Source organism: Lucilia sericata, unplaced genomic scaffold (genome assembly GCF_015586225.1).
Source record: "Lucilia sericata isolate MDLA Ls3-8-SP2 unplaced genomic scaffold, ASM1558622v1 Contig000336F_arrow, whole genome shotgun sequence".
Taxonomy (NCBI): Eukaryota; Metazoa; Arthropoda; class Insecta; order Diptera; family Calliphoridae; genus Lucilia; species Lucilia sericata.
Genome location: NW_023994356.1, coordinates 50,235 through 64,755, shown reverse-complemented (window position 1 = coordinate 64,755; position 14,521 = coordinate 50,235). Strand labels below are relative to the sequence as shown.

General features: G+C 31.7%; 2 pseudogenes; both read right to left on the bottom strand.

Annotated features, from left to right (window-relative positions):
- LOC119603784 overlaps window positions 1-8,637 on the bottom strand; it is a 34,444-nt pseudogene extending 25,807 nt beyond the window's left edge.
- Window positions 8,638-8,730: 93 nt separating this feature from the next.
- LOC119603783 lies at window positions 8,731-13,329 on the bottom strand (annotated as a pseudogene).
- Between the last annotated feature and the right edge of the window lie 1,192 nt (window positions 13,330-14,521).

The window sequence follows — 14,521 nt, the reverse complement described above, 5'->3', positions numbered from 1 at the left end:
TTCCATCCACAGACTTACTTTTTACATCAAAAAGTTTCAAAAAGTTTTCAATTTTTGATATGCCTGTTTTGTCTACTTTTCTACTATATGTAGTTTTTATATAATTTGAAATGTCTTCAATTCTTTCTGGCCCTTTTGAAGATATACTCCATAAAACGGAACACAACTCTTCGTACTTTAATGTAATCTTCATTGTAGATTTATTAAATATGGTACTTAAAATCTGAGAAGTTTACTTATATACCAATTCTTGTCATTTCCGATACAGGTATTCCAAAGTAAAAAATTACGAATTGTCTACCTATTAACATTTAGGACTATATTACTATAACCTGTAATTCAGTCATTGATATTTCTTATTAGTGAATGAATCGAAATTATCATTACCTGTACATTTTTACCTACATGATCATAAACGAAACAGAACGAAATGATCTGTCGAAAAAATTTAGGTAAAAAATAGTTATAAATTTTTGAAAATTTAAGCATAATAGGACCTTTCAATTATAACAAATAGAAAAATAGGTAAATATAAGATTTAAATATGTGCTGTCATACTTAATACTAAAATATGAAAAAGATGAAATTAAAGGACACAGGTTTAAATGAACATATTTTTGAATGTAATTGAGTATTGGCTTGAAATTTTTTGTAAAGGGTCGAGAATTTCCATATCTAACTAAAAAATGATATTAAGGGATAAATATGGACTAAATTGTTGTAGCTATCTGCGATCCTATTAAAATTTTGATATAAATCATAGTTTTAGAAATTAAACAAATATGTAATATATGACAAAATCTTTATTTATGAACAAAACTCAATGAAACGCTTGTTAAATTTGACACTTCAAATAAGAATATGCAAAAAAAAAATTGAAAAGGTCAAAGGGCATCCCGCAATTCCCAAAAATAGGAATGAAAATCCCAAAAATGGGATTTTTTACTTTTTTGCCCATAGGATCCACATTTCTTTCAGGGCTGGGAAAATACTTTTGGAGTAAATAGAAAACATATTGAGGTTTCCAAAACTGCTTTCAGTTTTCTGATCCCAGCTTTGGGATTTTAGAACATGTCGCCCAAAGTTGAAGTTTTGATAAAAAATAGGTCATATTCGGAAGGACGCAGTGGCAACATTTTCAAAAAATAGGACAAGTTTTTTACGCCAAAGCCTTCTGCGTAAAGATACCTTTTAGAAAACTATAAAATTATTATATGTTCTTAATAAAAATTTTATTTTATTAATAAAAGAGTTAAGACATATTTTTGGCAAAAAAACGCCAAAAATCTAAAATTTTTTGAATTTTTAAATTAAAAAACGTATATTTTTGGATCTGTAAACAATATTGATCTGAAATTTTTTGTATATTATTGGAAATTTTGTTGTCTAACTAACAAGACCATTTGGTCCAAAATTACGCCCGGTATTCAAAAAAAGGCGGACTAAGGTATGGTAAATTTTGTATCACTAAATTTTTAAATGCCTATAACTCGGATATTATAAGAGATAAGCAGTATGTCCAAGCATGTTTTTTCAAGATCTCGTCGAGCGCTTTGACAAAATATAAAAATCTTTGTATTTTGGTGAAAAACAAAAAAATGGCACGAGTTTAAAAATTTTACATGTCGTAGGTACCCTACTTTGAGCCGCCACAGCGCCGTCCCTGGGGCATCTGCAGGGTTCATCTTCAAAACTTAAACTCGAATACTCCTTGGCTACGCTCACGCCAAATTTTATCCCGATCGGATCAGCCGTTTAGAAATGCCAGATTTATTTCCAAAAAATTTCCATTCTGCCCCACTGTGTTACGGTGGCCGCAAGGCACATGCATATGTATTTATACCCTACTTCACTTTAGTGGGGAGGGTATATTGGATTTGTGCTGATGTTTGTAACGCACAATAATATTGGTCCTATACCTACCTTTAAGTATACCAATCGGCTTAGAATCATTTTCTGAGTTGATTTAGCTATGTCCGTCCGTCCGTCTGTCCATCCATGTAATCCTTGTAATCAAACTACAGGTCGCAATTTTGAAGATAATTCAATAAAATTTGGCACATGATCTTCTATTGTCCCAGAAACGAAGCTTATTGAAAATGGTTAATATAGGTCCATTATTTCACCTAGCCTCCATACAACTGAACCCCCGAATAGGGCTTGTAAACTTTGTAATCAAACTACAGGTCGCAATTTTGAAGACAATTCAATGAAATTTGGCACATGATCTTCTATTGTTCCAGGGACGAAGCCTATTGAAGATGGTTAACATCGGTCTATTATTTCACCTAGTCCCCATACAACTGAACCCGACGAATAGGGATTTTAAGTTTATAATTATATTTAATATACTCGTATCTCGACAAAACGCTGCAAAACCAAGTTCTATACTAGCCTTGATGACTCTCATGAATTTTATAATGATAGGGTCTCATTTGACCATAGCTCCTATACAAATCCCCCTTCAAAATTTGACTTAAATGTCCACAATTCAAGGCAAGGTGCAATTCAACTAAATGCTTTATTATGAAAACTAAATCACATTTTATTTTTGTAACAGGTGTAGGGTATTATATAGTCGGCCTCGCCCGACTAAAATTTCTTACTTGTTATATCATATTTTTGTTTTATCTCCGGAATTGCATTAGTAGTTGCAGTGGAAAAGTTTAAAGTTCGAACCATTAGAAGAACATGTTGTAAGGATGTTTTATTTTGTTTTTCTTTTTAACTTTTTGATATTATTGATGTATTGTTATTGATAAATGTATGTAGATATCAGCAATATTGTTTTAACACGATTGAAATGAAAGAATGAATGAAGAATAAAATGCAATTTATTAAGTGAGTTTTTTATTTAATTCCGAAATATTTAAGTTATTTATCAATAACTAGTTGTCCTTTAAAGTGAACGTAGTTAGAATAAACACCATGATAAAATATAGTAAATTAATTTTGAGCAACCTGTCGTTGTTTGGTTACAGTTATTTACAAATATATAGAAAGGTAACAAATTTTATTTTAATACCAAAACAAAGTTGGTTTTTCTTTGGCAATTTTATTGACGTATTCATTTTATACATACATACATTTATACATATATATGTATTACATTGTTATTTTTCTATATTTGCACAGAAAACAATAAACTTAATTAAGAATAGATAAACAATTGCAATTGCTCACTTCTATTGTCTGTTTGTGGAAATGTACATATTCAGTGAATCAATTGTAAATTAAGCACAAATTTACCATTTTGTAAATTAAATGCATTCTTTGTAACATAATAAAATCTTCAGTCCACCTTAGCTTATATAAATCATCATAACTGAGATCAATGCTTTCCAATGCGTGGTCATATTTTTATAGATTAGACAGATACTAGACATATATTTAATTCTACAGGTACTGAGCAATTGGACTTCATATTTATTTTTATATATTTATTGTATAAATATTGAATATTATACAAAAGCACTAGAACACTTTGATTTTCCTTGACTTGTATTCAATTATCACTGCAGTAAATCATCGATAACACGAATAAATAAAATATAAACTTAATTAAATGCAAAATAAACAAATTTACTTAATTGGAGATGAATAAAATATATAGAAGATATTTTTATTTTAAGATCTAAACTGCAATGTATCAAAGTAAATATAAATAATTATATTTTATTCTATTTTTAACACATTTATATATTTTACTTTATAAACTATAAGAATTGCAATTAAAATTGATAAATTTATTGATTAGTGAATGATACAAATATCGTAAAATTATTATTTTGCAGCAAACTAATAATATTGAAGTTCTACACTCTGTATCACAAATAATATTTTAAATTTTGCGCTATGATCTCATTATACTCTATATTAATATACTGGGATGGGATTACTATACTTTTATACATATTTCTTTCGTTCTTTTATTCGCTACAGAGTTCTATGATCTGTACTAACTGATGTGTTGATATCAATAACTCGAATGATTTAGTTTGTTGCCTGAAGCTGATAATCGGATAAGCAAGCACTTTATTGTAAGTTTTGCCGCTTTTCTTTGATCGCGCGCTAGCAATGGCTACACACACACACACACAAAAAGAAAATATTTATTTATGTGACAAACATTATTTCACGAACGATGAAATTAACAAAGCAGTGGTGTCGTGGGAAAGATAGCGAACTAACGAACAAGAGGAACAGGGTTGAGCAACAAAACAAGTTTTAAGTCTCCATTTGTAAGTACTTATTTAAGTATTCATTTGTAACCGAGCGTGGTAAGTACTTTTCAATGTAAGTTCTTGCTGGATATATATCAGATATTGTATGTCCGCATTTATCTTGATTATTGATTAAACACTTGTAATTTTTATAACACGACTTTATTAAGTGTGTTTAAGGATTATGATAGGAGAGGTACAGGTATTAACTTCTTTAATAAGTACACAAATACTTTCCCATACTCAAGAAAAAAATGTTACTGATTTTGTTATTGCTAGAGAAAATGTCATTACTTTTATTAATAGTCGATTAAGCTAAAAAGCATTTAACCTTATCAGACTCTATTTTTTACTTTTACTTGAACTAAATTCGTTAAGATCTGATAGTATAAATAGCATTTATTTGTTTATTTTACTCCCCCTTTTTTGTGTGTGAACAAGAAACCATGAACTTTAAGCATGTAATTTGTAAAACATGTACATAAAGAATATTAAATATTTTGTTATATGGGCAATTTCATGTCAAGTAACCCAACTCAAAAAATAGATTTTGACGAAATTTGCACTATGATTAGTACTATTGTATAGTAGGTCAGACACAAATTTTCAAATCGGTTAAGTACTGCCTACTTAGAGGGGGTCAAAGTTGGACATCTTGGTCATACCGGTTTTAATTCATATGAGTGTAACTTTTCACCTATTAGTCCTAGCAAAAATTGTCCAAAGGAGTTTAGATAACTATTTCTTCATTGTTTCCAAAATTTTCAAATTTGCGGTTAATGTGTATAAAAAAGAGGAAAACGAATAGGATTCACTATTGAAATAAACTACCAAGTGGCAAAATCAGTGATTGAACTTCACAACGTATACTTGATAAATAATATATTTTAGAAATTAATAACTCATACGACGTGTAGTGCTAGTAACGAATTGACAATATTATTCATGTTGACCACATACATATAAATACATACGCATACCATGTATTTGATGGCATTTATAATGAAAACAAGGAAGAGCTGTATATTCGGCTGTGCCGAATCTTATATACCCTTAAACATGATGTGTTAAACAAAAACAGTCAGTACGAATTTTATTACAAAAAATCAAAAAATACCAGTCGTTAAACAAAAAAGTACCAGAAAGCTTTTCAATCAATCAGGGTGCTACCTGTGTGCATAGCAGCCAAAAATACCAGCCATAGAACGAAATAATACCAAAAATCATTTCCTGCAGATTTTCACTAACATAGGACTCTTGCCTACATTTTCACCACCTCCAGTTATCGTTTAACCGGTAGTTATTTTTCCATTTAAGACAATTTGTGTATGGAACTGTCAATATATCTTAAAGTTAAAGGGTAGTGTTTCATTTTATGTTGCTAGGTTCATAAAGAAGGAAAAAGTACTAAAAAGTCCCCTTTTATATGTTCTCACTCACTTTATTTCATGTTTCAGTATGACAGAAAATTTAAAAAGTAACTTTTGTCCCCTTTATATGTCCCCTTTTATATGCTCTCACTCACTTTATTACATGTTTCAATATGACAGAAAATTAAAAAAGTAAATTTTGTAGAACAAAAAGGTACCAAAAAGTCCCCTTTTATAGGTTATCACATAATCAAGGCCCTACATGTTAAATTTCCGTAAGGTTATGTGTTTTCATTTTGTTTGTTTACTATTTTTATCTGTGCATGAACGAAAAATCTCAATTTTTGATGAAATTTTCAGAGGTAGTCTCAGATTTTTGCCCATATCTTCGTTATTTATGGACCAAATTTGCTGATTTTAAGTAGCGTTCTATTCGACCGTATGTCTGATAGAATTATTCAAGATTCGGATCTCGTAGATGTCTAGTGTCTTCTGAAATCTGATTTCAACATACATACGAACAGACAGACTAAATTGGCATGGCTAAATTGACTTCGCTATCTATAAGGATCCAGAATAAATATACTTCATATATTATCGAAATTTCAAACGGAATGACAAACTTATATGTACCCTTCATACGACTTGTACATGGACCGGCTCAGCCATGTACAAAAATTGCTACCTGAGTTCTTCATTGAAGAATTCAGGGGCGCGGGTAGACCGTCTCTAGTCTACCCAGTGGATGAAAAAGACCACCGTGAAATTAGGCAGGTGTTCACGTTAAACTCTCGACATTCATTGTACCCTTCATACGGGGACCCCGGGCATGTTTCCTCGATGATGTATTGCAATCCGGGAGGAGAGAGGTGCCTTTAGTCTGCCGGGACTATAAACTGTTGATGTCACTTCACTCCTCGCCTAGTCTTTGGTATGATTTGACATGAGATCTAACCAGAGAACCACATAATCTGGTACTACGAGTGGCCAGTTGTCCACAGGACTTGTCCTGACTGGTCAATTGGTTGAGGTTCCTTCGGGATCCACGTAGTAGCTGTGGTTTAAACCCAAATTCGCGGGAAGAGATTGTTGGTTGAAGGGCTGATATACCCTATATATAATGCGTTGGCTAATTCTCTATTCAAATGATATATTTCTATGTACAAAGCAGCATATGCTGGATTCCCGATCGGTATTTTTTACCGGTCGTGTAGTAGGGAGCCGGTATATGCTGGAGAATTGTCAGGTTAGCTTTCAGTAGTTGCCTGTCATTCCGTAGAAATATCTTTATGATGATGGGAAATGGAACTGATGCAAAAATTAGTGAAAGATTGGGAAAGTCTCCATATATTGGAGACTAGTACTGATTTAGTATGTCTTTTTAAGCTTCGGTGAAGTTTCTCGGTGCTGTTGCCATCTCAACAGAATATATTGATTCATGCTACGCGACTATTTGTCGGTGCAATTATTGGGTTCAGTTGACTTTGGAAATTCCTACATCCTTTGTTACAAATCGTTTCATGAAGATTTATTATCTTGGGTATTTCGGGCCACCAAATATGTACTTATCTAGTTGCTGTTGCCAAACCAACAGAATCCATCTCAGTGGTGTGGTTAGGCGACTTGAAAAGGTCCAGGAATGAGTCCTTAGACGATGAGAAAGTTTAATAGGGACATGAGCATTCATCATAACATCAATAGAGTGCTTTCACCTGATGTTGGGTACGCCCCTTCTATTGACTCTAACAAGTGATTGCCTTTTCCTTTGTCGGGGTTAGATTGAGTTTGCTCATGACACCTGTCCTTTCCCAACGGGGCTACTTTGGTAAGAGATTGGATAGCTCGAGTACTTCAGCAAAGTGCTTGTACATGTACCGGCTTAGCCATGTACAAAAATTGCCACCTGATTTCTTTATTGAAGATTGAAGGGTACGTAAAGTACTTCGGCATTCATACCCTTCTTACGAAGTTTAAGGGTATAATAATAACAAGCAACAACAACAGACATACGCATACGGTAAATTTTGTTATTGTAATGGTTTTCTTATAAAGACAAAACAGAGCAACATGTTACGGAGGAAACTGTTTGTTGTTGTTGGCTTGAAACATAAAATAAGCATGTAGGGCCTGGAGTTAGTGATAACCTGTAAAAGGTGATTTTTTGGTACTTTTTCGTTCTTCATAATATTGAACCTAGTAACATGAAATTTTGCATGTAGATCCGGGAGTAAGCGAGAACATATGAATGGGGATGTTTTTTGTTTAACACACTATGCTAAAAGGTATATAAGATTCGGCACAGCCGAATATAGAAATCTAATTTAGACAAATTCAAAGAAATATCGATTATTTTTTGCGTTTTACTCATAGCAAGTACTGTTAGTGATTGATTACGTTATTTTAAATTGTTTCCTAAACTTATATTTAAAAATAATTTCCTTTAAAATTCAAATTTTAAAAATGTTGCCAACACACACAAAAACATTCCTCTGCACGCACTTTCTATTAAAACCTTGTTTGTCACAGCCATTTAAATAATCACTAGTTGCTGTTTTATATTTTTTCTACTTTACAAAAATAATATCGAAATTAAAGTAATGGCCAAATGGCTGCATAAACATGACCACCATATTTGTAAATGGCTAATGGTGAAAGTTTTGAACGTAAATATGCGGTGACAAACAACTGTTTAAAACAGAAATTTTTAGTTTTAGGTTTCAAAATATTATTGTAAAAAAATCTTAACTATTAAAGGAAGCAATTTTTATCATTATATACAACTAGCTTTTTGTACCCAACGATGCAATTATGGAAATAAAAAGTTTTTAAAGAAACTACACAATTGGTTCATAATTGGGTCTACTCCTCATATAAAGTCCTCTTCATAAAATAACTTAAAAACTCCTAACATGCTTCAAAATGCCAGTATAGCAATGACTTTCATCATAAATAAGTTTTATTGAAACTAAACATCTATACCCTAAGGCACATAAGTGACTTCAAAAATCCAGTTATTGTTCAGATCCTAACTCACCTTGGGACATTTTTTCATAATTTTTGAGAAAAAGGTATTATTTAGAAAAATATATTGCTTCTTATTTATTTACATAGATAACAAAAAAACACTTGATTAAAGATCAACAGGAATCTAAAGTAACAGGAATCTCATTTAAATTGAAGGGTTCCGTTTTGGCTAACAGTTTACGATTCTTGGAACTATAATCCAAATCAATAAGATTTTCATGTACATGATTTTCCTTAGCTATCAGCTGATGGTCCTCAGCGGCAAACCATTCACTGTAGACTTCAATTGGATCAAGTTGCCAAAATTTGTGAAACGAAACTGGCGGCTCTTGCTGCAGTAACTCCAAGGGATAGTCATTAGGGCGAGCCTAAAATGAAAAGAAAATATATCATGTATAGTTATTATATGAAAAAATTTAAAGTTTAATAAAATATTAATGAACGAATGCAAATTTAAACTTACCTGATGAAACCTTGACGAGTGCAAAGCTTTCAATTGAAGTGAATGCAAACAAGAGCCCAAAATCATATCATCAGGCGCCGTAGCTGAAGGACACGAACAATGCTGCAAAATAAGTTTAACCACTGGCAATGATAATGCAATGCCACCACCACCCGTAATATAATTGAAGCCATCTTCAGCATATAAACGATAGCCGTAGCGTTCACCCAAATAAATTTCATTCATTGAAATAAAGCAACCAAGTACTTGGCAAACACCTGAAACGCGAACGTAAACCAGAAAAGAGAAAAAAATTCATAATGATGGCGAAACATTTTTAAAGTTTAATGATGTTTGTATGTGAAAATTGTATATCATTGAAAGAAGTGATAAAGAAATAAGACTGACAATCGCTGAAATATTGATGGCAGTTCAAGAAAATTTTTGTTAGTTAACCACAGACATTCGTTCTTTTGAAAACTGTGTATAGAATGGAAATCATATAGATCCTCTAAACAATGAAGATTAAAATGCCATCAAAATATTTTTTATCACAATTTGGTTTAATATTGAAATCAATGAGCCAAATACGTATAAAATCAAGCTAAACATTTAAATAAAATTTATTTAATTTGAACTTTTTGATTTCATTGCCATATATACTTTACAATCAACTGACTATCACTTACATACCTTAATAAAGTATCATCATCAGTAAGGAATAATCACTGTATTTGATGATTCTCATGTTTTGCTTGATTAACATGATATAGTCTGTGTTGTTTGTTATTGTCTTCAATATTCCTCAGAGCTAATTCTAGAATTTGTATTGTTTTAGCACAATGTTCCATCTCTACATTTGGTATGCCAGTGTTTATTGTTGGTATTGTGTTATCATAAAAATATACTAAAAATTTATTTCAAGGGAGCTTTCAATAACATTGAGATTGGAGTGATTAGAGATTCGCTGATCAATTGAAACCTAGAAGATTACTGTTAGGTGTAAGGTTATCAGAGGAACATCAAAGGGAGGAGTACTATCTCCCATCCTATTGTTATTAGCGATTAACGCAATTCTAAGGCAGTTTGAATCCAAATGTAGAAAGATTGTCGTATATGCGTATGATGTAGTGTTAATGTTTAAGAGAACATTTTTATCCATAATCAGTGATAAAAAAGGACTTTCTGTAAACTGAACTAGCATGCTTTACCAGACAGAACAAGATAGATGACTTTAGGCTTCCTACGTTAGATGGTGTTGAGTAAAGTTTATCTAGTGTAGCTAAGTATTTAGCTACCATTCTAAATAATAAATTATCATGGAAGAAAAATTCTCATTAAAGATTGAAGAAGGAGACTCAACATCTACTACACTTGCAAGAATTTCATTGGCGAAAAATTTTGTTCTGCGGCCTGATATGATAAACTGGATTTAGAAGTACTTATCTAGGCATCACAAAGGTGAGCATCACAGGTACAAAATAAGACATCACAGGCACCGAAAAAAGTACACCACAGGATGCTTTGAATATCTAACAATATCTGATCCCTATAGATTATTATTTGGGATGTGTAGCTGTAAGGATTGTGCTAAAGCTCTATGAGTTACATTGGTAAATCCTTCGCGTGGTAACCACACAAAAATCTTATACGAAATGGATGTATAAGATCAGGATAACATTTCTAGTAGAATTTCAAAACATATTAGATATCCGATAGGGAAGAATGGAGTAGATACGATAAGCTGTTTAAAGAGTATGCAGTATTCAGCGAAGTATCCAAGATGGTGCCGGTGTCTAAATTGATGACGTGGACATAAAAAGAACTTTGAGAATCCCTAATGAATGCTGCGTTCTCCAAATGGCAATCCTAGTGATCTGGAAGGTGGCGTAACTGTTACGAACACATATACTATATGTATATCAAACTGCAATTAGAATATTTACATATACATATGTTATACGGTGCACCTGTACCAAATCGCAGAATGTAGATGTGTTCTAAGTGATATTGTGAGGCTGTTTACTATAAGTCTGTGTTGGATACCAGAACACTGCACTGTACAGGGTAATGATGTAGCGGACTAACATGCAACTCAAGATTCGAACCTTGAGCTAAATGTAAGTGACAGAAGGGTTAAACTACCCATTTGTCACTATTAGAGGGTTATTGGTTTGCGTGGCCAAAGGTTGATGTAAAGGCTTTGAACTGATATCATATCTTATCTTATAAATCACTAAAATATTTGACATGTTTGGCGTATTGTGCCCAGGTGTTATGTATTATTAGTAAACGTTCTTGATAATACTTTAAACATGTTGTAACAGCGATATAAATTGCTTCACTGTTAATTTAAAAGTTGTAAAAGAAGAATGTTTAACTTTGTTATTGTGTCTTCACATTGTATCAGGTCATAGAAGCGATTTAGTAAAGGTGTGAAAATAATGTATTTATATCAAAACTTAAGTTTTTAATTATCTATCACATTTTGTAAAGGTAATTTTTGTAAGGTCAACTTGACATTCATATATTGAAGTCTTAAAGGAAAATTTATTTAATTAAATATTTATTATATGTTCTCAAATGCTGGAGAAAAAGCAAGCAACGCTTTTGCTATACCTGACTGAAATTTTTAGGTTTAAATGAAGAAGTTTATATGTATTTTATACGTTTTTGCAATTCTTCTCACGGCTACTTACACATGTCATTGATAATGCTGCATTTGTTGTTTGTTCACCATACATGGTATATGTTTCATTATCATTATAGTCCTTGTTTTTGTTGTTCTTCATACTTCCGGTCTCCCATGTGGCCTCAGGGCAAATGTATAAAGCTTTCTTTAAAATTATTTTCTGTTTCTGTTTATTCATACGAGGATTATAGTTGTATAGGTTCGCTTTAATAGTTGTCGTATGAAAGTCAGATTGCGGTAGGTAGGAATCATTAGATGAAGTTGTGGTACGTGATTTATTCGTTGTCGTTGAAATTCGTAAATTATCATAAACGAATCGAGACAACTCATGGGCGGCATCAATACTAAATTCCGAGATTTATAATTGTTTTTTGTTATTATGATTTTCGTAGATATTGGCAATACTGTTTTAATTTGTTTAAAAAGAATTAGTAAAGTATTTTAAACAATATGGATACTCAGAAAACCCGGTAAGTTCATATTTTTGATCCGATTGTATAAACTTACCTTTTGGATAGTGACATACTAGAAATGATCTATCTTCGTAGATCTCTTTTCCATGATCTGGACTGTCTCAGAGATACGTCAGTAGTAAACATGATTGGTTTTATTAGAAGAACCGTCTGGTTTTCACGGAGGCCAAACGAACCAAGTAGTCAACGAAAGAAGGGAGGGAAATCATTCTCTCAATATTAGGGAATAGCAATTCTAAGGGTATAAGGCCACAAGGCCACCGAGTTAACAAGCTTACTAGCGAACAACCCACGTAACCTAACCTAAAAACTACTCCAGCCCGCAGCAGCGGGTACTTAAACCATTTAGAATTTTCAAGAAATGCAAAATGATGTATGATTGTAGTCTCACTATCATATAATGCATGTCCCAAATATAAAAGCTGGTAGAAGAAATAAAAGTAAAATTTAAGAATTTAAAATATATCTTTGCCTATAACACAGGCAAACAAATGTTTAACCCAGAAACCAATGCTTTGCAAAGTATACTTCTTTGAAGGATTGAACAAACATTCAAATCTGGCCTCAGAACTTCTCCATCATATCAGGGTTTTGATATATCGTGTCCAAAAAACTAAAATGCAAATAGCAATGTATTTGGGTTTCGACTTTTTTAAAATTTTGTTGTCCTGTGTAGTTATTGACAAATCAATATAAATAAAGCACTTGCGATTTTTGTGATTTTCATCATTTAGTTTTTCCATAATTAACCTTAATAAACATTTGTCCTTTCCTCACAAAAAAATACCATCCATCTTGTGTTGTCACTGATTATTTCCATTTGTTAATTAGTATTCGCAGTTGTACTCATTTTCGTGTTCATGTTCTTTTGGAGTAACACTAGTTTTGGTATTAAATTATGTATTGTCCAGTCTCCTGGGTAATTGAATAGTTCATGCAGTACATGTTATCTAATTCTATATTTCGGTTGTAATTCCATGGATTGTTTGTTTATATTCTCCTTTAGATTTTAACTTAATTCATTATGTTGTTTTGTGTCTTGACTTTGTATAAGGAAAACAACATCGATAGGTGCTGATAAAGTATAGAAACTTGTTAAGATCATTGTTCGTTTGTCGTTAAAGTGACACACATCGTTAAATGACTACAAAACTTATGGAAAGGATATATCAATAGAAAACTTATTCAATGAGATTGTAGATGTATAGAGACTCAACTTGTTTGCAATATATAAATACGAATTAAGTTCTCTTTTCGCATCACATAAGACATGTGTATATTTGTATAGGCCTGATGGATATGTTCTTTTGTAGATCTTTTTAAAATTTATTTATGTTTTAAATTTCAGCAGATTATTAACCAGTGTGTGTTATATAATAGTGTGATATGTTAATTAACACAGGCCAACAAAATTTTAAAACCCAGTGATACATTTCTACAGGATTAAGCTGCGATAAATTCTACTAACTACTTAATTTGCTATTAACCCAGATTTTTCAGATATCTCAGCAAACTACACTCTGATTACAGCGTTTAAAATGTGCTGACCAGTGTAACTTAAAACAAACATGCACAAGAATGTAAATCTTTTACCTAAATATAAGATAAATGTATGTAAATACAACAAGTTAATCAAGAATGAATAAACAATGACAATTGATGATTGACAATTGTTTGTTTTCAATATGAATAAATATCATTTATATAGAAATAATAAACAAATATTTAAATTAAGGTGGGTCAATTGCTAATTACACTGTTAGTTCTGTTAGTTATAGCAATTTACTTTTCATATAGGCTCTTGAAGAGGGTATAACCGTGGTTAGTAAAAACATCACATTTTATGATTTACCATTTCCGACCATATTGACTTATTTGTTTTGTCTAGTATTTGTCTTGTAAATTGTCACTGCGCCAATAACTAGACGGCAACAATTGAAATTTTTAAACTTATAATTTAATTTATTACTTTGATGTGAAAGTTGCTATTGAAATTTTGCATCCCTTGTCATTGTAAAAAAATATATTGTTATATTTTATGTTTGGATTTTTTATCCAAGACGTGTGTCTCATCTAATTATTTCGTTTGGTGCAAAGCTTCATGATCTGTTGCTATTGATGCACCTACATCAACTGTTTCTTAATATTTCATTTGAAGACACAATTTACATGAATTCAATTTCACTCATTGTAGTTGGAGATTTTCGTTTATTGCGCATAATCAAATATTTTGTGATTTTATGAATGAAAATATATTCATACATATATATGTATGTACACCTTTGACTTGTTTACAA